Below are 26,099 nucleotides of genomic sequence, written 5' to 3' on the forward strand. Positions count from 1 at the left end.
CAGGCACGCGTCAATGCAACTATCTCGGCCACCTGAGCAGAATGTACTCCTTCTAAGCAGGCAGCTTTGATTATTCCTTGAATTGTGCAAATGGCAAAAGTCGCTCTCAACTGTCCAGCATTGTCCCTTATACATGAGCCATCAACAAAGAGAATTTCATCTGGGTCTTCTAAAGGCTCATCAACAATGTCTGGTCTTGGTTTGGTGCATAGTTCAGTCACTTCAAGGCAGTCATGGTCTTCACAATCATCATCTAAAACATTTGGCAATGGCATCAATGTAGCCGGGTTCAAAACTGAGCACCTCTTTAGGGTCACATTCTCTGCAGCAAGTATAACCTGCTCGTAATGTGTGAGCCTGTTGTTATTCCGGTGCTGCGTTTTGGTCCTTGTCATTAACAGTTCTACTGAATGTGGGACGTGTACCACCAGTGGATGCCCCATTACGATGCTCTCACAACGCTCAATGCTGACACCTGTTGCAGCAACAGATTTGAGACATCCGGGCAACGCTGCGGCTACTGGATCTAAGGTAGCCGAGAAATATTCAACTGGCGTACGGGCACCTCCGTGATCTTGGGTCAAAACTGCTAACGCGCAGCCCTCTCGCTCGCAGCAAAACAATGAAAACAATTTTGTGTAATCAGGCATTCCCAGGGCCGGAGCCTGACATAAGTCTTCTCTCAACATTAGGAAAGCCATCATGCAGTCTGTGTCCCATGGTACCGGATCACTCACGTCCTTGAGCGTCAGTTTCTGTAAAGGCTTTGCTTTTAGTGAGAAATTGGCAATCCACTGGCGACAGTAGCCAACCATTCCCAGGAACATCCTAACCTCTCTTTGTGTGGTAGGCACCATCATTTTCATTATTGCCTCTATTCTGTCTGGGGACACCTTTCTTATTCCCTTCTCTATCCTGTGCCCCAAATACTGTACTTCTGGAAGACAGTATTGCAACTTGCTAAGAGACACCTTGTGACCATTCTCTGCCAGATGGTTCAACAACGCGATGGTGTCTATTCTACAGGCATCTTCTGTCTCTGACGCAACAAGGAGGTCGTCTATGTACTGTACAAGAACCGAGTTCTGGGGCAGTACTAGACTTTCAAGATTCTTCTTCAATAATTGATTAAAGATCGATGGACTTTCTGTATACCCCTGTGGGATACGACACCCTGTTAATACACGGTCTTCCAGCTTAAAAGCAAAAATAAATTTGCTCTCCTCATGTAACGGTATCGAGAAAAAGGCCTGACACAAGTCAATCACGGTGAACCACTCAGCCTGTGCTGGAATCTGAAACAGTATCACTGATGGATTCGGTACCACTGGACAGCATGGAACAACAATGTCGTTTACTTTTCGTAAATCCTGCACAATCCTGAACTTCCCGCTAGGCTTTTGCAAGCCCATAATTGGAGAGTTACACGGACTGCCCATTATTTCTTTCAGGATTCCTTGTTTAATCATGGACTCAATCACAGGTTTTATTCTCGCAATTGTTTCTGGGGTCAGCTTGTACTGAGGTGCTCTTGGAAATTCGCTGCAGAAAGAAAGGGACCTGTGGTTTGTAATAGACTCAATAAGATCAGGGATACTGACTGGAACAAGGCAATACTAGGGCAAAGTTAAATTTTAAAGGTCCTGCACTAATCACATCAGAATGTAGTGGTACTCTGAATATCAAGCACTATCCAATTTGATATCACCCAAAGATTTTAAGTAGTCATATCTACTAGGTAAGCACATACACCAAAAAAGTAAAAAGTATAAACATAATTTATTAAAATACCTCCCTGTCAGGGTTACAATCTAAAAAAATACAATAAAATGTTCACCAAAGTGAAGCAAATAAAAAGTCAAAGTACAAAGGTCGACGCTGCGTTTCGGTGTTTGTTTTGTATTATTTACACCTTCTTCAGGACACTTTGACAGTCCAAAATTAATCTAGGATTTAAACAACATAATTTTAGATATATGTACATACAACACATAATCTTAATTACAGTATCTGCTATCCTATCTGGTCTACATTTCCACCTACTCTATAACATGTTATAGAGTAGAAGGTGTGATTAGTGCAGGACCTTTAAAATTTAATTTTGCCCTAGTATTGCCTTGTTCCAGTGAGTATCCCTGATCTTATTGAGTCTATTACAAACCACAGGTCCCTTTCTTTCTGCAGCACTTTTCCCCTTACCTGTGTCTAATAACCAGGGGAACCTTCCAATATATTTTTGGTGTTCTTGGAAATTCTGCATCTCGTCTTACTTGTATTTTAACTGGCTCTACGCCCTTTATTAGTCCTATCTCTTCTCCTGTGAAATCTCAAACCTCTTGTCTGACTGTCTCTATTAAGTCCCAGGGGAGTTCTTCCACTGTGAGTGCAGGATACAATTCTATGCACAGACGTGTGTTTGCAACCTTAAATGCGGCATCATCATCATTTGTCTCCAACTCTACTCCCTTTGGTGTACAATAGATGGTGCAGTTGAGTTTGCACAACAAATCCCTTCCTAGCAGACACACAGGGCTAGAATCACATACCACAAATTGATGGTTATCCCTGAAGTTTCCTATTTTTACTGGAACTGGCTCGGTCAGTGGGTTCGTCATTTTCCTATTCGCCACACCCACAACTTGAATGGTCTGTCCCGACAGAGGCAGGTTAGGGACCACTGCGGACCGTACAGTAGAACGAGTTGCACCCGTGTCCACCAGAAAGGTAGTGGGGTGTCCAGCTACCTCCGCATCTACAAAGGGTCCTCTCTGGTCTATCTCTAAAGCTGCTCTCAAGGTGCATTCTTCTCCGTCCAAACACCGTCCTGTTATGGGGTTGAAAGCATAGTATTCATCTCCATCTATCAGGAGAGGCATCTGCTGGTATGTCCTATTTCCTGCTCCGATCTTCGGTGGCTGGGGAACGGGGGCTCTAGGAACGGAAGCCCCCCCTTTTGCCACTTTGAGCTTGACTACTGTTGACCTCGGAGTTTGGGGAGTCTGACTCTCCTCCTCCTCCTCCTGTACTTGATTCTCTGGGTTATGGGGACACTCACGCCTCCAGTGCCCGATCTCGTGACACTGATGGCACCTTGTTGTCTTTTTCAATGTTGCCAGATCCACCCTTGGCCTTGAGCCATCCTCACTGTCCCTTTTCTAGCTGTTCGACCTTCTCCCCAACGTTCCACTTCCTGACTGACCCTGTCCTCCCGATTGCATTTGGACTAGCATCAGCTTATCTTTGAGTTTCTTAGTCTTTGAGTCTATCTCTTCACTGCAATATCTCGCGTACCTCAAGATCTCGTCTAGGGGCTTGTTTTGCCAACAAATCAAATGTTGCTGTATCATTAGACATATCTCGGGTCTCAAGCCCAAAACAAACTTGGACACAAACTGTCCCATATCTTTTGGATCCATCACATCCAGACCACTGCACTGTTTAAATATCTGTAACAGTCTCTCATAATACTCATGCACTGTCTCCTTTGGTTCTTGTCTAGTTCGATCTATTTTCACCCAATCTATGTCTTGTGCTGGCACCTTGGTTTTTAACTACGTAATCACTTGCTCATATTTTACCATCACTCTCGGTGAAGGTCCATTTGTGTGTGCATCCCGTTCTGGCTCCTCTGTGGGCCACTCAACACTGACCTTGCACGCTACCCACAGATCTCCAGAACCACAATGTCAAACAGTGTGTTCAGATCGACCCACAGTACTTTTGAGATTTTGACAAACCTCTTGTACCATTCTACTGGGTTTTCCCTCAATTTTGGAAAAGTGTTTGTAAAGGCAGCCAAATCTCCCCTACTCCAGGGTACGTGCACATATCCTCCCTGGGCTACCTCTCTCAAGGGGTATGCTTCTGCATGCATTAGCCCCGTTCCTGTAGGAGTCTCTATGGTGCTCCGTCTAACACTTTATTTTTTGGACCACTTTTTCTCCCATTTGTCCAATTGAACCCATATTCGGATCCCCACTACTAGTTCTCTGATGTGGGTTTTTAATCCGATCACTCTCTTCTCGTCAAGATCTTGATCTGTATACTGCAACCTATGGCCGCCTTGGAGCGCCTTTGTCCTGGTCAGATCCATTGAGTATTTGTTCGCTAGTTCGGTCAGCTTCTCGTGAGCTGCCCTGGCTCTGCGAGTAACATCCTTCGGTACAAACAGCAGTTCATCTGGATCGTAAAGTTCTATTCTTTCTAGAGGGATTGTACCTTCCACTATCTCTTCTACTTCTGACTTTAGTCTAAGTACATCTATTCTCCTTGCCTTTATCACTGCTCTCAATGTGCTTTGGCTAGAAGTTTTGCTTGGGTCTTTCCCTTTACATTCCTGACTCACTCTTCTGTCTTCCTCAGGGGTGTTATGGGGAACACTCCCTCTCTCCCATCTTTCACAGTCCCACTCTTGTCGCCTTTCCGTAGTTCCAGGGGTAAACGTACCTCTATTTTCCTCACTCCCACGGTCCCCATCTTGCCTACTTCCATTAGACCTGCAATGGGATATTTCCCTGTTCTCCGAACCCCACTGTCTGCAGTCGTCTCTTGACCTGTCACTCTGGTTATCCGCAACCGTCTCCCAGGTTCTCAAATCTGGTCTCAATTCTCTAATAAGCTGGGGCCGTGGTCCTCTCAGATCCATCGGTCCTCTCAAGCCCCCCTGTTCTCTTGAGGAGTCTGCCGATGCTGCCAAAGGGGTGCTCCTTTCTATCGGTCTGGACCACTGATTCCACTCGTCTGCCACATTACTCCTACCTTCGCTGGTATTTCTTTCCCTGTCCATTTGTGGCAGACTCTTGGTTTGGGCTTGTTCTGGATTGTATACTGACAGTATCGGACCTATGGTAATAGGTACCGTAAAGGCATCTGGTAATCTCTGAGCATTGACCCCCTCTTCACAGTGTACCTTCTGTACAGTGAATTTTCCCACTACTCTTGCTTCCGGGGCTAGTTGAGGTACCTCACTCTCCACTGAAATGGCCCTGTTCCCTACCGGACCTAAGTCACTCTCTCTTAGGATACCACCATCCACTACCGATGTTCCCCTTTCTGTTGGTGGTGGTGAGGTCCCTTCTACTTCTGGATTATATGGAGGTGGTCTGTCCGACAACAGCCTCTCTATCAGACTATCTTCCGTTTCACTGTCATCGTCTTCTGTATTCCTTTTCTGCGCTTCCTTCTCACTAACCAACAATGGGTACAACCTATCCCCTTCTATGGTCTGTACTCTCCATCTCTTGGCTAGTGCGTCCCACCTCGCGTCCTGCACCGCCCTAACTGATCTGTTCACTCTTTCTTGTCTTCTGTCCCTGTTTTTTTCGTGGGCTTCCCTGATCCATGCATTCAATGCTTCGAACTGTGTTGGCCTAGGCAAAGGTCGCAAAGAAGACATAATCGCTTTGAGCTGGTACAACACCTCTAATCTGAATGTCCCGTACTTAGGAAACGTTAGTTCCTCATTCCCCTCAGTCATCTTACACCAGTTCTCAAGCCACAATATAGTATGTAACCCAACGTTCGTAGCCATGTAATGAGCTGGAGTATCCTCGGGAGGAGCCTCTTCCCCACCCCGAGGTTCTAGCCTCTTCTCTCCAGAAAAACAACTTCGCAATCCTTTTAAACATTTCATGATGATACCCACAACAATTTCTTATTTACTACTTTAGTTTGTTTCCCAATGACAATCCACCAATCCCAGCGCGGCTTCACTCTGGCCGTCCTATCCTAGCGCGGCTCTTCGCTGACGTCACTCACTTCCCGCTTACCGCCCTATCCCAGCGCGGCTTCACACTAACCGTCCTATCCCAGCGCGGCGCTTCCTGACGCCACTTTCCTCCGTTGCAGCAGTTCCCCTCCTTTCTCCGCTCGTCTCTCGGTCATGCATGCGTCCCAATCATACGCTTTGAAATTATCACTTCCGACCAAGCAGTCACTTCTCTTGACTGTACGTCCACAGTCTGACTGTAATTGTCACCGACTGGCAAATGTCTGTCCAATTAAAGGGCAACAATCACCTCTCTGATAGGTTTCATACACATGGTAACTTCCGACCAGCGTCTGTTACCCACGCACTCACACATTTGTTCCCCCTATCTCGGTCCTGTGGGCAATCAATGGTACCTCATGATCCCCTTTCAATGGTCGACAATTACTGTGAGTGTTCGATACACCTGAACCACTTAAACTCTCCTTGAGCTTAAGATTTTCACCAGTTGCGCTCGCTCACAACCTGATCTCCTTTCACACTACAGGCACTCAATCTCTGCTAGACAATACAATACAACAACACAATACACACCGCAATCTAACACGCATGACCCTTTTTATACTCACACTCTTATGACCTGCTGCTTTCTGCCGCACCGTCACTTCTCGTCATCTTCCGTGGATCGCCATTCTCCGTCCGCTGCTCTATGGACGCACATCTTTTGGTTCTCTATTGGCCTTGGGGAAATCTTAACCTATGTGGATTACCTTCACTCCAGAAGATAAACCATCCTACTCTGCTACCAACTGGAAAGGCAGGAAACTTAATCTAGAATTTGAAATAAATCTCTAGAATCCCGTCACAGGTCGATTAGACCTTTGTACCTGTCATGGAGTGTAGAAGGCAATCTTTTTCAACAAATCAATCCGGATCACTTCCATCTCCATCCCCAAAGAACCACTGACAAAGGGTCAAGTTTAAATATTTATTATAAAGCCAAAAGCAATTGTGTATATAAACACCTCAGTAAAAGGTTCAGCAAATACACAGGTACTAATACAAACATAATCCTACGGAAAAGTCTCAAACGACTGAGAAACAATACTAATATAATTTCCAAGACCACTAAACTGTCATATGGTAACTGCGTTTCTATATATTGTGTTAAGTTAGCATGAGTTTATTAAATGTTTAAATGACATATTTTCCTTCGGCTTCAGTTTGCACACGACACCTAATTGTTATTGTAGCTTTCAACCTAGACGAAAGATGTGATTTATTTGAGAATAATATGTTATTGCTCTGATATCAGTCGTGCTTGGTACAACTGTCTGCACACTGAGAACTGCACCCTCTAAGAATAACCTAACACAAGGTTGCTGAAAGCCTGATCCTCGCACCACATTACACATAACACAAATAATGTTGCTGCCAACATTGGGCTCTACGCGGGTTTAAGATAGAGTTACAGGAAATGAATCAACACACTTGATGCTTCGCATGCAGAGAGCTGGTAGCTGTTGATGTGATCTGCTCCTACTGACCATTAGAGGTATGGGCCTGCCCTGCTAAAAACCAAAATGAGACCTTCTTAGATATAATATAATATGCTAAATAGGGTGCGCGAAATATAGGTGATACAAACTTTATATAGATTTGGCATTATAAAATGCTATCACCATTCGCTTACTATGGATTAGTGACTATGCTGTTAACTCTAGTTTTTATAATATGTATGTTGATATTATATAAGATACTGCGTTTGAGAACATTGCATTGAGAAATAAATATTTCAAACTTGCACGTGTGTTCTTTGACTCCCAGTTTTTGTTTGAAATGATTATATAACGAAAGAGTGTTCATGTGTTCCACGATACCTGAGGTACCCTAAGTTCATGTTCTGGATTGTCTAAGTCATTGGGAGTTTGTTATTACCAATGAGACACTGTAGCTAGCTAGGTAAGGGGATTTCTGATACTAAGGTGAGTTTTGGGTCACCCTAACTCACCCAGGTTTTAGATCTCTGTGCACAGTTCTGTGGGAGAACGGAAACCCTGCTACATGGCGCCCATACGTTGTTGGCCTTATATCATGACACTCGAGTAGTATATCATTCCAACCTAAACCCCTTCATTCCCGTTTCCGGAAAACGGTGGTGTTGGAAACCTACCTATTTTTGACATAGGTCTTTTCAAGCTTGAATTTATCTAAAACGTTTTTTTTGAATTACTACCCAGTTGTGCTACAAAGTAATCTTTGTTTTTTCATCTTCCGGTGCTAACATGGCACAAGCCGTGGACATCCCACAGCATAGTCGAATTGCGGTGCGGGACCACTTGCGGGCTTATAATGTCCCTGTGGAAGGCTTGGCTGTTGTTCTGGTGGTGAGTGCGGAACATGCTTACCCGTACGAACTATTTTATTCGTGGGTGACGTTTCCGGCGGTGAACGCTAATTCTGGTGTTTTCCATTCCTACACTGCTACGGCTGTACCGGCTGTGCATGTTCCGTACAGAGCGGTGGAGGTTCCTATAGATGCTTGGCAGCATGGAGTTTGGTTTGGTGCCGCCCTACCACACGCTTTAACCGCTCCGAGGTTGGGTCCTTTGTCCATTCCGGGTACACCTTGGCTCGCTTTGGCTGGGTTCACTCCTCACTCTAATCGCGCCACTCGTGGCGTAGCTGATCTGCGGCAACTTCATGAGGTCGCAGTGTCTGTGATTAGAGCGCTTGTTCATTACACTAGCCGTAATGTTCAGGACGCAGCCCCTAGGGGTGTGCAGCTTCGTGCAGAACAGGCTGGTTTGAAGATCAATCCTGTCATAGTGAATTCCGTGATGGGCAAAAAGCCTCTGGACAAGGATGATTTTCCCTTCTGGCTTGCAGAGAAATTCGGCCAGCTGGAAGCTGTGTTTCCTAATACGAATCCCGGTGATAAGCACCGGATTCTTACACTAAGTTTACCGAAAGATTTGGCTCCTGAGCTTGTTGACTGTGAGACCTGGGGTAAGACTTTTGCAGCGGTCTATTCGAGGTGCTATGGCACCCCGTCCGTGACCAATCTAGGTGCGGTCCTTAAACGTGTTCAAGATGAACACGGACCGGAGTCTGCAGTTGAGTTGGGTATGCGCCTGTGTGGCACCTTTGATGTAGTTTGCAATCGGATCCTTGCGAATGTCAAGGGTGATGCAGTGAACTTTCAGGTGGCTAACGCTTTAGCGTTAATTCCCGAGGCCGATAAACCCCGGCAGTTGGCAAGGATAATTGTGGCGGCTTATAAAATGGTTGGCCGCAATGGGAAGGGACTTAAAGCTTTTACTGATAAAGAGAAAAAGCAACCCCAGGGTCAGTCTTCGGAAACTAGTGGTCAACAAAAGTCCAAGAAACAAAATTGGCCAAAAAAGCAGACTCAGGGTAAGCAACAACAACAACAAACACAGGTTTCTGCTCCTGCCTCTCCGTTGCCTGCGCAGTCAGATCGGGTTTATGATTTGTGCGATCGCGCGATGATTAAGTCACCTGAAAGTTTCAGGCTTCTGACCAACGCTCTCCTCGTTCCTTTCAGGACTCATCAGCTCCGTCAACCGGTGGTGGAGGGGGCGGCAGGGGCCGGGGTGGCCAGCAAGGACGTGGTCAGCCCCGCCCGCGTAACGGTGGAGATCAGCAGGAAGGCGCTACGCCCTAGAGACCACAGTTTGCCACGAAGAAAGTCGCCGCCCTGACAGCGCATCGATATGCCCCAGATAGTGAGAACGCGGCTTCGGAATCTGACGTGGGCTCTGACCTTGCTGGATAGCGCGGCAGAGATTACCATAGTGAGAGAGGCCCTCCGTCCACTGTTGAAGGTGACAGCGACTGACACTTATGTTGTAATTGAAACTGCTGACACGCAGGTTGCTCCCCCTGAACGACTTTTTGAAATTGTCCTGTTAATAGAAGGTGACATGCAGCGAACTGTAAAAGGGGTATTTTGGGAAAATCTTTCGTCTACGTATGACATTTTGCTTTCGGAGGCTGACTGGCCCCCACCTTTTGTTCTCGCAGCTCCGCGAGGGGAGGCGGTGATCCTCCCCAGTTTCGCGCACACTGTATCGAGAGTGGAAGCGCTGCATTTTGCAGAAGAGTGGGCTCTGGCGCTTGCGCCGGCTGTGTACCGCAATCAGTGTGGCTGGGATAAATTGTCTCCACGCCACGAGATTCCGTTACGGTCTCAGCCGCATCCTCAACCTCAATATCCCATACGGCGTGAAGCCAAAGCTTCAGTCGCGGCTATCCTTGAACAATTGGAATATCAAGGTGTAATTGAAACGTGTGTGTCACCGATGAATAACCCCCTTTTTACTGTAAACAAGCCGGACGGCTCATATCGTTTGGTTTTGGATTATAGGCATTTAAACTCGCATTGCCGTAACTGCGCAGTACAGAATACTCATGGCTCTGCTTTAGTGAATAGTCTTGAGCGTAAACGGTTCAAAACCACGCTTGACATTTCCAATGGTTTTTATGCCCACAGATTAGATGGTCTAAGTTCCCAATGGACCAGCTTCACATGCGGCGGTGTGCAAAAAATGTTTCAGCGTCTCCCAATGGGCTATAAGAATAGTCCTGGAGTATTCTCCGCCCGCATAGTCTCTCTTTTGGAGGGCTTCGACCCAGTTGCTTGTTCGTATGTGGATGACATTTATCTCACTGACGACGATCTTTGGGAGCATCTGTGTTGAGTGAATAGCATTATTTGTAACTTTGCAGCATTGGTTACAAGTTTAACTTTGCAAAGTCGCACATTGCAGAGTACACGGTGTTGTTTCTCGGCTACAAACTGAACAACGAGGGAAAGGGGTTGGCACCTCATTTCCTGGAGAAATGCGCACAGCTGCGCTCTCCGACAACACTGAAAAAATTACAATCTTTACTGGGCTTTTTGAATTTCGGGAGGACTTACATTCCGGAATATGCCCAGCGTATCAAGCCTCTGTATGCTTTGATCCAACCATCTTTTTCCAAATCATGCTGGCTGCCTGAGCATTCAGCCATTCTGCAGTCTTTGCAGGCTGATTTGCTCGCTTCTGAATATTTACAGACTTGTGATAACCGGACCAACCTGGTGATAAGAATTATCCCTGGGGCGGTGGGTTTCACGTACCTGACTTTTAATGAAGGAGATACAGTACCTATTGCTTACAAGTCACACTTGTACACTTCGGCTGAACTGCGTTTTTCCACTGTGGAGAAAGTTTTAACGGCTGTGCAGATGGCAATTCTTAAGGAACGTGCCCTGTCACAAGGAAAACGCATGTTGGTTGTTACCCCGTGTCCTGCCTTAGAGGCGGTTACGAAAGCCAGTGTACCGAATTCCAAAGCTTTGCACCCTAGGTGGATTAAGTGGGCTGCATCCTTGACATCCCAGGATGTCACGTTTATTTTTGACGCCACTTTACGGTCTCAGGAGTATTTACAGTATGAATTTGTTCATCCTGCTCCTTTAGCAATGCGGCCGTTGGAGGATTTCTATTGCATCATTTACACTGATGGTTCGGCGCAAGTTGCGCATGGCTCTAAACATGCCTATGTTTCCGCATGCGCCATTGTGGTGGGTGCCATGGTGAACGATGAGTTCAAGTCCAGTGTCGTGCACACGCAGACGCTTGGGGACTGCACCGCACAATTAGCAGAGCTTCGTGCTCTGATGCTTGCATTGGAGTACGCAGATCATAGTGTGACGACTTTGATCGTAAGTGACTCTTACTACTGTGTCCAGTCTTACAATGAAAACTTGTTCTTTTGGATTCAGAATGAATTTCGTGATTCCAAAGGTAGCACAATAAAACATAAAATGATCTGGGTCCGAGTGGCGGAACTTAAAGCGAAGTTGCCACTCGTGTTTGTGATTCATACTCTCGGCCATCAGCGCGTGGGTGTCCATGCTGTTGGTAATTCGCTTGCTGATGAGGCAGCGAAGCCAGCGGTATCAAAATACTTAGTTGCAGCAGTCACGAGGTCCAAAAGCAAAATAGATGATGACATCTTGGCAGCTGTTGCTGCGACCGCGAAGGGAAGTAAATATCCTGCGGGGTTCCCTTCTAAATACACATACCACTTAAGTCCCGATAAGGTTCCTTATGTGAAAATTCCTGATGTTGGCGAACGTCTAGTTTCCAACTCGGATCGCAGGGCTGCTTTGATTACAGCGGCTCATGAAGGTGTGGCGTCTGCGCATGCGGGCGTCTCAGCCACTGTAACTCAGCTACAACAAAGGTTCTGGTGGCGGGGACTATACAAACAGACGCGCGATTATGTCCTTCAATGTGACATTTGCCAGCAGATTAAACCTTCTACTGCTCCGCGTCCGCCTCTGACACAGTTGTACATCTCTAATAAACCGCTTGAATGCGTTTATTTGGATCACTGCGGTCCATTTTCTTCTGATACTGCATACAAGTACATCTTAGTAGCAGTTGATTCATGCACACGCTTTGTGTGGGTATGGCCACATCGGAGCGCTGATTCACGGACTGTCATCAAGGATTTGCTAGTCTTTATAGGGATTTTTGCCTGTGGTACCTTCCATTCGGATCAGGGTCCGGCTTTCGCCTCTAAGGCGTATAAGGATGCTATGGTTTCGTTGGGGGTCCAAGTCAAGTTTTCAAGTCCGTACAGACCCGAGGGTAACAGTGTAGTGGAACGAATGAACTGTGACTTAAAGCAATCTTTGACAGCCCGAGTTATAGGCACTGGCAGAAACTGGTTAGCCCACCTTCATGGCGTGCAGCGTGCGCTTAATAATCTCCCTAGAAGGTCTCTGGGTGTGTGGACCCCGTACGAAATGCTCTTTGGTATCAAGATGTACGTCCCTGACCTCGACGGTCTAGACTGCAAGGCCCAGGCCACGGCCTTTGACGTAGATGAACATTGCAATGTTTTACAGGATCTACATAAGACCAGAGACAGTCTTGCAAAGGAACATTTGCCCTCCACATCGGATGATGCGTTGCAGATCCCGGTAGTTGGCTGGCTACCCCAAGTTGGAGAACTGGTTCGAGAGAAGATCGATAACAAGAAAGAGTTTGGTCCCTCATATCGTGCACCGGTTCGAGTTCTTGGAGTGAATGGCACAAGAACAGTCATTTTACCACCACTTCCTGGCCGTAAGGAAAACAGATTTATTTCTATTGACAATGTCAAGACACACAGGGTGGCCGATTCTTCATAGCATGACACCGGCTGTTTCCTGTCCTACCATGGTGAGGCATTCTGTGCTGGCAATAACCTCTGGTGCAGAACAGGAGGTGTCCCTCGAGATGCCTGCCATATCCAGTCCTTTATTGAATACTATTCCTGCTACTAACATTGATGAGCTAAACTACACCTATCCTGCTGACTTATCTATGCCAGATTTGCAGACTCGTTTGGCCGACCAGTCCAGATTCTCTTTTGACTCTGTTTCGGAACTTTCAAAGAAACCCTCAACTATAGCAAAATATGCCACCTTATTTAAAAAACATTTTTTAATTCCCCCTTGGACATACATTTGGTTGATTCTATTTTCATTTTACCTTTTTATGTCAATTGGTTTTGTGTTTTATTTTTTCCGCCTGATCGATGGTCACTATGTTAAAGAAAGAACAGGAATTCGGTACCTTAATGGAACATTGGCCCCTCTTTCCTCTTCACATTCAGCACACAGACTGAAACGAAACTTGAACACAGTCAACATTACTGCTTGGCCTGTCCTTGATGGGATTGTGTGGGATGCGGTTAGATTTCAAATATATGGGCCCACTGAAGTGATTAATGTTCCGAATGTGCTTAGAGTAAACATGGGGGATGTGATTAAACAAAATATATGTTCTGATGATTGGGATATTCAGGCCGTAGAAGCATTATTTTCTGATTTGAAATACTATGCTGCCTTCGATGCTGAGGATCCGTATTTAGATTCAATTAATTATGGTGATTTGTTTTGTTTTCAGCATTATGGTAATCATTTTTTGCATAAGACAAATTCCAGGAGGGTTGCTGTAAATTATACACAATGGGAACATTGCCCTGCTCCATTGGGAGGCAGCTCCAATACGTTTCTGAAAAAATACACTTATTTCACAGCTTTTAATCAATCAAATCCTGAGTCATTTTATTTTAAAATGACGCAAAAGTCCATGTCCAAAGTTAGACTTACCGATACAAAATTGCTGTATTCGAAGTCCTTTCTAGACAGATTAGCTGTAGATGGCTACGAGTTTTGGAAAGGAACAATTGACCTTAAATCGGTTTGGGGTACCAAAGATTGGCAGGTACAAGGCACTGAGGCTTTGCACCGTGCATGTCTCATCCCGAATCACATGTTGTTTCTAAATTCATCCATTTTCCAAAGAACATGCTTTGGATTGGCTACTTCTAAAAAATTAAATACACCAATCATCCCAGATTTAGGAGAATATTCAGGTTGGGGTAATTATACTGAATTGTCCATTCATGAGTTGCAAGCTCTGTTGCATAATTCATCCTTTAACGTTTCCAGTTTGGATTCCAGGGGTTGGCTGATGTGGCATAGGAGTGCTGATTCTTGCCAACGTCGTTTTCTGGGTTTGGCTGAGGGGTTCACGGAGGTCAGACCTGATCCACGTTTTGAAGAAGATTATACTGTCACAACTTATTCTGTGGGGAAGCTGTGTCAGAATTGGTTACAACATTCCACATTAGCTGCAGTTAAACTACATCTGTCTCAATTAACTGAAAATGTGGACTTGAACGATTTTATAAAAGGCCCAGCTAAAGGTAGATCTAAACGATGGATTTATGCAGTTTACAATGAAATTTGGAAAGTTTCTCAAATTGAGGCTGCTAAGCGCCTAAGGGCAATTGATCAAGCAAATTTAGAAAAAGTGCTTACAGTTGTCGATAACAGTATTAACACGCTTTCTTCCCGAATTTACACGTTGAACAATATTGTGTCTTCTGTGGTTGACATTGTACATGATGAAGTGTCCGTATTGTATCATGGTCAAAATCAATTGCGTTCTGTAATGCAGTTTGCTTGGACACTACAGACTCTGAAGGCTGGTCGAGTGCCTTGGAGTTATATGAACGTCACATCACTATTTGCCCCATTTAATTTGACTGACAAGCAGCTTATGCTTTCCATGCGAGATGCATCATTTTCTATGTTACACATTGAAAAATTAGAGTCCTTACCATTTTCTGTGGCTGAGGTTACTGCTGCTACATGGCTTATCCATGGTATTATTACCTTACCTTTTGCTCTGTATAAATTTACAAATTGTATGCGATAAATAGCTATAGGGCGATATGAACCATTAGGCAGTGCTTTCCTCCATGAGACATGGTCTTTACCATACACATACAGATGTCTAAAGGAGGGAAATGAAGTGAATCTGAATGGTGAAGAATGTACACAGTCGCCTGACCGCTCACTAATATGCAGACACATCCAGTTGCATGGTTCTTGTAATCAGGACAAGCCTAATTTAGCCTGTGTTTTGAAAGGCACACCGGTTCCTGCATAAGCATGGGCGAATTTTGCGAATCTCGCGTTTGCGAATTTTGCGGATTTGCGAACTCGCAATCCGCAAAATCCGCGAATTCTCGCGAATTTGCGGATTTTTTTTTTTGGGTTCGCGCAGGTTTCTGCCAGTTCGCGAGGGTTTTGTACAATTTCGCAAACGCGAACTTACCTGTCGGGTCGCAAGTTTTGCGAACTTGTTGTTTCTACGTGTCCAGCCTGTTTGGGACACTCTTCTTCATCACTGCCACTCTCTGTCACCACTGCCACTCTCTGACTACTCATGCCACCCTCTGGCCCACCCATGCCACCCTCTGTTTCATCACAGCACCCTCTGGTTGTCCAGTCAGTGCACATTATTGTGGCAAAGCAAAGCACACCTTCCCTGCCTCAAGTGACCTGAATTAATTTGGGGCTGATTAATGTGTCACAGAATATTTTTTTAGCTGGCACCTGCTTCCTTAGTGCTTCCTGATTAGTGATCTTTTGCACTTTCTAAGTGCTTTCATTGTTGCAAAATTATTTACAACACCTGCCCTGCCCCAACTGACAATAATGAATTAGGGGCTGATTAATGGATTTGAACTTCCAGCCTGGCTCCTGCTTGTCTCCCTTAGCTGTAATTCAGGACCTTTGTGGCATATGTGTAACTATTCTGAGGTTCAGAGCAGGGTCACATAATAGTTGCAAGTAGGCAACTGAACTCTGGAGGGGCCCCTCAGGAAGCACTACAGGAAATGGCTACTAATGATGAGCCTGAACTTTTGAACCTGGTAAGTAGTTTCAGTTTTGCTAAGATCGTATTTCTGCAATTTAGCGCTTATTCGCGGGGCGCGAAGTTGTACTGGGAAGCCGCGAACTCACGCGAACAGTGCGAGCAAGCCATAAAATCCGCTGCTCGCGGATTTGCGGATTTTGCGGGAGATTCGCGAATCTCGCGGATTGCGAATTTACCGAAAATCCGCAAAATCCGCGAGCGAAACGGATTTTCCGCCCATACTTATTCCTGCAATAGTTCCCACCTTCACTTTATTGTCTAACGGTAGTTATTTACTTTTGAATAACGAAATGTGTTGTGGGTTAATGGTCGGTATCGCCTATATGGTTACTGTATCAGAACGGGCGGTGTGTTGCAAGAACGTGTTATATCCACCCACGCATGGGAATTCAGATATTTCCATTTGGCCACGAATACCAACCTTGAGAGCGGAGTTCAATGGTTTGAGCCGAATAAGAGCTCTTTTGTCTCAGAAAGAAGTGGCCCTGAGCTCCGCCCGTGAGACTTATGTCCTTCACATAGCTAACACACGCACAGAGGTGCAGGCACTTTTAAATACTGACTTGCCGTTTCATTTCTGCGAGCTGGTTCATCAAATCTTTAATGCCTCCTCCACGTCTGGACTCGCACATTCTTTTAAATTGGTTAGCAGTGGTCTCGTGACTACGTTTGAAAAAGTATTTGGTATAGTCCCTGCGTTTTTTCATTCTATATTCGCAAGTTTGTTTGGCGGATTCCCTGTGTTGCTGGCTTTGGCTGCAGGCGTTTTGGTGATATTTTGCTTTATAAAACATGGATGCCCATCCTGCGCAAGGAGCCGCTCAGCCCTTTCTAGCACTGTTTCGCAACCGGATGCTTGAATACTATGGCACCTTACCCCTTGCGACATTAAGCACAGCTTTTGGATTATCGTTTCGATTTTCCTATTTCACATGTGTCCAGCCTGTGTTTCATTGCCTGAGCTGTGATTTCGACTGGGCCATTGATTTGTGTCTCTGCTTGACGACTTCTCCTGACGTCGATTTTGATCAGCTGATGAGGGATTGGTGTCATTACAACGCATACATTTACAACGACCTACCATTACAACGGAACTTTTACAACGCAAAAACTTTTACAACGCATGTATTTACAACGCATGTATTTACAACGCAGGTACCTTTACAACGCATACCATTACAACGTATGTATTGGTAAATATATATTACTTTTATAATTGTAAATTAATTGGAAAAAAATATAATTTAATGTAATTTAATTTAATTTCATTTCATTTAATTAATTTCATTTAAATTTAGTTTTAATTTACTTTTACCCTGTACCCTTGTACCCCAAAAACCCAAAACTAACCCTGAACCCCAAAAATACCCCTTTACCCAAAAACTAAAAACTGACCCTGAACCCCAAAAATACCCCTTTACCCAAAAACTAAAAACTGACCCTGAACCCCAAAAATACCCCTTTACCCAAAAACTAAAAACTGACCCTGAACCCTAAAAATACCCCTTTACCCAACAACTAAAAACTGACCCTGAACCCCAAAAATACCCCTTTACCCAAAAACTAAAAACTGACCCTGAACCCCAAAAATACCCCTTTACCCAAAAACTAAAAACTGACCCTGAACCCCAAAAATACCCCTTTACCCCCCAAAAAACTGACCCTGAACCCTAAAAATACCCCTTTACCCAAAAACTAAAAACTGACCCTGAACCCCAAAAATACCCCTTTACCCAAAAAATAAAAACTGACCCTGAACCCTAAAAATACCCCTTTACCAAAAACTAAAAACTGACCCTGAACCCCAAAAATACCCCTTTACCCAAAAACTAAAAACTGACCCTGAACCCCAAAAATACCCCTTTACCCAAAAACTAAAAACTGACCCTGAACCCCAAAAATACCCCTTTACCCAAAAACCCAATACTGACCCTGAACCCTAAAAATACCCCTTTACCCCAAACATATAACATTTAAAATATAATTATATACTTACCAATACTTACGTTGTAATGGTATGCGTTGTAAAGGTACCTGCGTTGTAAAAAAATGCGTTGTAAATACATGCGTTGTAAAAGTTTTTGCGTTGTAAAAGTTCCGTTGTAATGGTATGTCGTTGTAAAAGTTGCGTTGTAAGTGATGTTTCCCGCTGATGAGCCCCGTAGTGGTTCACAAGTTGGTTTGTTCTGGCGAAAGGGTTATGGCCGTGGCAGCGATGCATGGACTAATGGGTCAGTGGGACATATCCGCAGCGACGCATGACTTTCTGGCACATAGCGTTCTCGAGAACCCACTGAGTTGTCCTCTGATGTTGCTAGAGGATTCGGTGCTGGAGGAGCACGTTTGTTCTTTCCCATTGCTTAATTGGATGGCTGAACTGTTTTCGGATGACGACAGTGATTTCATGTTGGAAGCTGTAGCTACCTATTTTACATATTCATTCAACCCATGAGTGACTTTGAAGACTTTCATTATTATGGCACGTGACTTTTTAGTAATTCTGAATGGTGCCTTTTTTATTAGGAACATTCGACTTTTATATGTTCTAGGCCTGTGAACTCGTAGTTGGACTTCAGTTCGAATTCTTACATTTTTGTGTGGCCACTATAGGCATTCATACATATTTTTGTTATTAAAAACTTATATACATTTAGATACATTTAGCTTGGCTCAATATTGTTGAACTCTGCTTTCATGTTTTGCCTCTCATATAGTATTGGCTTATTTTTTCTCCCTTTTTAACCGTCCTCGGATCATTGGGGGGGTGTCATATGGTTACTGCGTTTCTATATATTGTGTTAAGTTAGCATGAGTTTATTAAATGTTTAAACGAAATATTTTCCTTCGGCTTCAGTTTGCACACGACACCTAATTGTTATTGTAGCTTTCAACCTAGACGAAAGATGTGATTTATTTGTGAATAATATGTTATTGCTCTGATATCAGTCGTGCTTGGTACAACTGTCTGCACACTGAGAACTGCACCCTCTAAGAATAACCTAACACAAGGTTGCTGAAAGCCTGATCCTCGCACCACATTAGACATGACACAAATAATGTTGCTGCCAATATTGGGCTCTACGCGGGTTTAAGATAGAGTTACAGGGAATGAATCAACACACTTGATGCTTCGCATGCAGAGAGCTGGTAGCTGTTGATGTGATCTGCTCCTACTGACCATTAGAGGTATGGGCCCGCCCTGCTAAAAACCCAAATGAGACCTTCTTAGATATAATATAATATGCTAAATAGGGTGCGCGAAATATAGGTGATACAAACTTTATATAGATTTGGCATTATAAAATGCTATCACCATTCGCTTACTATGGATTAGTGACTATGCTGTTAACTCTAGTTTTTATAATATGTATGTTGATATTATATAAGATACTGCGTTTGAGAACATTGCATTGAGAAATAAATATTTCAAACTTGCACGTGCGTTCTTTGACTCCCAGTTTTTGTTTGAAATGATTATATAACGAAAGAGTGTTCATGTGTTCCACGATACCTGAGGTACCCTAAGTTCATGTTCTGGATTGTCTAAGTCATTGGGAGTTTGTTATTACCAATGAGACACTGTAGCTAGCTAGGTAAGGGGATTTCTGATACTAAAGTGAGTTTTGGGTCACCCTAACTCACCCAGGTTCTAGATCTCTGTGCACAGTTCTGTGGGAGAACGGAAACCCTGCTACAAAACTTGCAAGAATTGCTATGATCTGGGTCTTGGTAGGCATGGAAGAAAAGAAGAAATACATCAGGATAAGTCTATCCCTACACTATACTAAGTGTCATCCCTACAACCGGATTCCCTCCTAACACAAGGTGTCAGCCGTGGCGACTTCCAAAGAAGTACACTCACTTAGTTCGGACTTAGCCTCTTGAGTTCATCTCGCACAGCAGCTCTCTGCCTACCCAGCATCTTTCTTCGCCCTTGTGCGCTTCTACTCTGCTCTCCTCCCGGGGTGCTGTCCCTAATACGAAACCCACAATTCGGTTGACACGCCCTTAAGGACGCCCCTCTCGGAGTGTTAGTTTTCAAAGGGTCTTCTCCTTGATGTCTTCATCCTTGTTCGTTGATAAACGGCCTTGGGTCCCACAGCCGTCTCCGCTTGAAGTTGCTTCCCTAAAATTCCACAACCACTCCTCCGGGTCTATAACTATCTTTCTAACTCTCATATACAATGGGCCCTTCTTTACTATCTTCGGCTTAACCTTGCACCTGCAAAGGAACGCACATAAATCGGTTCGCGACAACATGCTACTTGCAATTAATTCTTTAAGGCAACCTTCTAGGAAAAAAGGTAGTTCCATAATATAAAGTTAACAGGCACATTCCTATCTCGGCCTACACAAACCGTTATCCCCACCTGGGCCTCTGCACGTTTCGAGATGCCACCCCCTAACTTTTGGCAAACAGTTTTACTCGTTAGGCCTACATCATTATAGCAAAAAGGAAAAGAATACGTTTCCCAACTGAGCACTTCTATGTCGTTTACATGAATACAATAATGAATTACTAAACATATATTGAATACATGATGCTTCTTTAAACACACTTTAACTGTACTAGCATTACTTTTACAATACATTTCTAGATTACATGACATTAGTATTTCAAAAACACGTTATGTTGCAGCTACGGAAAATTCTGGTACATGAGTTCATAGCTCTGTGTCACACTTAAACAGGATTATAAGCCTCTATATATGCGGGTGCGGATTACTTGTGAATATGATGCACCCCTACAAATTCTAACACAGTTTTGCGCTCTCTCACTCCAATGCCCTTTACCTCTTGCTACAATGTTTCTACCCCATGCCATGTCTTTCTTTTGTCATAATCTCACTCACACCTATATTTTAACCTTGTTCTACCCCATAGTCAGCTGTGGATGTTCATTTTTCACATTGATGTCATAAATGTGTGTGCTGAGGTAATGAATTTCACTGGTGCACATTTTCACTAAATGCTGGTTGGCATTTCAACAACTACATACATCATGAATAGTGGCATGAAAAAGAGAAATCATTTTCATTGTCAAAAAGCATTTTTCCCACCAGTGACTCATAAAAGCAGCAATACGTGTTGCTGATGCTGTGCTGTGATTTGAGTTACTCGTAATATATACCGGTGATCTTCCTTACTTTGAGTCCTAATCTTCCTCACCACAGTCTTTACAAAGTGAATTGTGCCCTTCCACCCATGCAGTACAAAAGGGGGTGGTGATGGATGGAGCATCTGAATCAATCAAACACTCACACCCAGTCAAAAGATGTGGGTTTAATCCATCACCGTTCTTTTGCCCACTCTGCCACCCCAGTTCAGACATGGCTATATGCAAATCAGTCTGACCCTGTGCCTCATGGGAACAGTCCAGCCCGAACTGCCAAGCCATGTCTTCCCTGGACCGGAAACAAGCTTCCGAGGACCAGTTTCTGGCATTCCAGCCGTCTTCATCCCGGCTTGCTTGAATCCAGTGGCAAGTGAGCAAGGGACTCACGTTTGAGCATACCCTGTCACACTTATGGTGGCCAAAAGCGGTACAAAAGGGGGTGGTGATGGACGGAGCATCTGAATCAATCAAACACTCACACCCAGTCAAAAGATCTGGGTTTAATCCATCACCGTTCTTTAGCCCACTCTGCCACCCCAGTTCAGACATGGCTATATGCAAATCAGTCTGACCCTGTGCCTCATGGGAACAGTCCAACCCGAACTGCCAAGCCATGTCTTCCCTGGACCGAAACAAGCTTCCGAGGACCGGTTTCTGGCATTCTAGCCGTCTTCAGCCCGGCTTGCTTGAATCCAGTGGCAAAGTGAGCAAGGGACTCACGTCTGAGCATACCCTGCCACACTTATGGTGGCCAAAAGCGGTACAAAAGGGGGAGGTGATGGGCGGAGCATCTGAATCAATCAAACACTCACACCCAGTCAAAAGATCTGGGTTTAATCCATCACCGTTTCTTTGCCATTCGGTAATGATTGTATTATCTCTGTGACCTCCTCTACTGTGACTGGTTGGGATAGGTACTGTCTCTGAGCGTCTGATAGCCAGGCTAATGCTACCGTGTCACAATATTGCTCTATTTCATCCGCTGGAGCGGTCGTGTTAGCTTTATATAACATTCCGAATGCATGTCGGAATGCCTCCAATAATCCCTTCGTCACCCCATGTGCATCGGACACTGCCTCCACCACTGGTGGTGGCTTCTGCGCGCAAATTTTAGCTGCCAATATAGCTCCAGGTCTTTCTGCCTCACCATATCGTCTTCCTATCTGCCGTTTATGCACATATTTTAGTTCTGCTTCCGCATTTTTTTGGTATTCCGTCAGTTCAATTCGAATTTTACCCAAGATGCCTGGATCTTGTGTCTCAGCATATTCTAATTCTAGTCTTCTTATGTCAGCTTCCCTTTTCTCCAATTGTTGTCTTAGGTCTTTTAATATACCTGCATTTGTGCTGATACAGACCCCTCTAATTGTGGCCTTAAAGGCCTCCCACAGGAGTCCCGGGCCGTTTGTTGTAGTTGCATTCAGCTCAAAATAGTCAGTGATTGCCTTACCTATTGTGTCCCTATAGATCGGGTCAAGTAGGGCTTTCTCGTTGAATCGCCAACTGAACGGGGGGGGCATATAGTTACGCAGTATAAGTGTTAGAAGCACCGGATTGTGTTCTGACAGCGTCCTAGGAAGGTGGGTAGCTTCCACCATCCATTGTAACACCTCTGTCGACCCAATCCAGTAGTCTATCTGTGACCAGCTGCCATAGGCTGCTGTCGTGTGTGTAGCCTCCTGTTTGTTTGGGTTTTTTGATCTCCATAGATCCACTAGGTGCCTATCTATCATTATGTTATGTAGCTTTTTCAACCCTCTTGGGTGTGTTTCTGTTGATGCACTCGACCTGTCTATATCATTATTTAAAAGCCATGTTGAAGTCTCCTCCCCAAACCACTGGGATATCCGGCAGTTCAGACAGTTTCATCCAGATAGTACTATAAAACTGTCTACTTTCGGGGCATACATGTTCAGCAGGTTGACTCTATGTCCCCTGAGGGTGCCCGTGATGATTACATACCTCCCTTCACTGTCTGTGTGCACTTGTTCCATTTTGAAATTTAACCCACGCCGTATCAATATTAGTACCCCTCTGGAGTACGAGGAGTAGGCCGCACCATATGTTGCCTCCGCCCATCTGGTACCAATATGTGTCTGTGCATGCGGATCTGCGTGCGTCTCCTGAAGAAAGGCTATGTCAATTTGCAATCGCGTCAGGTATGCCAGTATTTGCCTTATTTTCTTGGGGTTTTTTAAGCCACGTACGTTCCAGGTTATTAACTTTAAACTACCTGCGCGTTTTGCCTCAACCATATCCTGTCTCTAATTCCAACATTCTCAGGTTGTTCCCGGTAATCTTGAATGTGAGATGTGACATCTGTAGCATACTCAAAGTAGAAAGCAGGACATATCTCCCTTGGAATCTGGCAATGTTTCTCCAATGCAGTTCTACAAACCAAACCTCCCCAACACCTCCCTGCCGCCCCCATCTACTTCAGCACCCCAATCATGCCAAAGACACACCCTAGTATTAACAAATAACAAAACAGTACCATTGCAGGGGGACACCCTATTGGGGTGTCCGCTTGGGTCACACGACTGCATCCAACATAGTGGATGTGGCCAGAGTACTGGGTGTAGTGCTAGTATACCTGTATTCACAGACAATTATTCCTTATAACCGTCGGAGGCCACAGCACCAGCTCACTGCATTTCCCACCCGTACACTGCCTGTAATAATCAGCGCTGAGTAAAATCAGTCAATCCCATAGTGCCACCAATGGCCAGTGTAGATCGTCCAGCAATTGTCTTTCTGCTGCACCCTCCAATCTCTATAGTTCCCAGCCACCCTGTTATTAACTGTTCTCCCCGTTAATGTGTATACTACTTTACCACACTTCCCCGAGTTTTCCACTCCATTCCGGGTACAGTGCGATATTTCACCATCACAGCGCAGCGGCAATCCCCACCAGCTGTTGCAGCAAGAATCTCTCCAGCAGTAGCCTACATAGCCCTCGGTGTGCACACTGATTAGTACAACGTTTTCACTGCTCCAGCGGGGGGGCTTTAGTTCAGCCCACCATCTGGCAGGTTACGTCCTTCACCACGTGCGGCGTATCTTTAGTTCTGTGGTTCGGTGCGTACCATGTCGCGGTCAAGTTTGTTGCCAATCCATTGCGATTCCCATTTCCTCCCGTGAGTCAATCGGAGTCCTGATTTTGCTCCTGTCGTCTTTGCTCCCTTTGTCGTTGTCCCAACTTTTTAATGTATTAGTTTGCTTCCTTGGGAGTTTGGCAGATCACCGATTTTCCATCTTTGGTTATTTTCAACCTAGCTGGATAGAGCATCGCATAGACAATACCCATCTCTCTTAGTTTCTGCTTCGCCGATGTGAATTCTTTTTGCGCCATCTGCACGTTGATGGTGAAGTCTGGGTAAAATTGTAGCTTGTTTCCCTGATGTTCAATCGTCTGTTTCTCCCTTGCCATTCTCAGTATCAAGTCCCTATCTCTGTAGTTTAGCAGACGCGCCACTATCGGGCGTGGAGGAGCCCCCGGTGGTCTCGGTGCCAGCGTTCTGTGTGCACGCTCCACAATAAACACTGCTGATAATTGTTCAGTCCCGAAGATCGTTTTCAGCAAGTCCTCTACATATGACTACATCTTCCCAGTGTTGGTTGATTCAGGGACACCCGCTATGCGTACGTTATTTCGGCGGGATCTCGCCTTCAACTCCTCAGACTTGTTCTTAATGACCTCCAACACTCTGTCCATCTCTGAACATTTCTGTGTTGTCGTGTGGGACTCATCCTCTACAGCCGACAATCTCGTTTCAGCTTCCTCAAGTCGCTCCCCGTGTTTGTCGAGTTTCGCAGCCATGTTGTCAACTCTCTGCGTAATGGAATCCAGTTTACCGTGCACATCCTGCAGACTTTTGTGGATGGCTCTCAGTGTTTTCTCCATGCTATTTTGCGCCTCTGCGTCTGTGTCCATTTCAGCGTCTGCTGGCGCCGTGGCTCCTTTTATAGCTTTTTTATTGTCAAATGTTAGCTTGGTCTGTACTTTTTCCGGTTTACCCATGCTGCTTGCCAACTATAACACAGCAGTCTATATATATAGTACCCTTGGACGCGTGAGGTGGCCGTTATCGATCACTGTGCACTTCTCAATCACATCTAGTGGACTGGCAACCCAGTCTTCCACATTAGCAGCGTGGAATTGTAAGCACTTCACTCCTCGCACTTACAGGTCGGCATGTTCTTAAGTCCACCAGCGTCCAGTCAAGCCCAGCTGTGTCACTTAGTTTATGGTTGCGCTGCTAGTAGACGTACCAGTATGTCCCTCCAGACCGCAGAGCCAAGCCTCGCAGCTCAGTTCGTACTTTTCTTATGTTGGATGTAATGCACATATGGGATCTGTTAGTCATCCGTTAGTCGTCTCCTCCTGGCTCGCACCACTGCCCTCAGCTAGCTCTCATTTTGCGCCCTTTTGGAGCGTGTCCGATCACGGATGCGCCCTGTGTCGACAGTCAGTCACAGCTTAGTTCGCAGCCAGCAGGGATTTTCCTTGTATGTGCTGTGTTTTCCCCCGCAACACATCTCTTCCGTTCACATCCACTCCCACGCTCCACTACCAGCTACATGCCGCGCTTCCTCCTCCGCACCTTAATTGTCTATGGGCGCCGCCATCTTGTGTCTCCAGGTCGCGCTCCGTCACGCTACGGGTGGAACACAGGGAGTGTATCTTACCAGCTGTCTTCAGGGAATACTCTCATTTATGTCATGCCCAGCGTTGGAAGAGAATCAAAGCTGTGTCAGCGCTAGGGTCCCGTCGTTATTCCAAGGTCATATCAGAGTTCGATTACATGCGCCATAGTTGTGTTACACGATCCCCGCCAGTCAATAGTGTTCGGCCTCACATTTTTCCGCCTTCCAACCACGAGCCACAAAGTCCTCTAGTCGTCGCGGCTTATAACATCACTTACCGTTTCTGACTCGATGTGCCCTTCTCCACGTTCTCGCTCGGGTGGACAGT

Source organism: Lissotriton vulgaris, chromosome 4_1, assembly GCF_964263255.1.
Source record: "Lissotriton vulgaris chromosome 4_1, aLisVul1.2, whole genome shotgun sequence".
NCBI lineage: Eukaryota > Metazoa > Chordata > Amphibia > Caudata > Salamandridae > Lissotriton > Lissotriton vulgaris.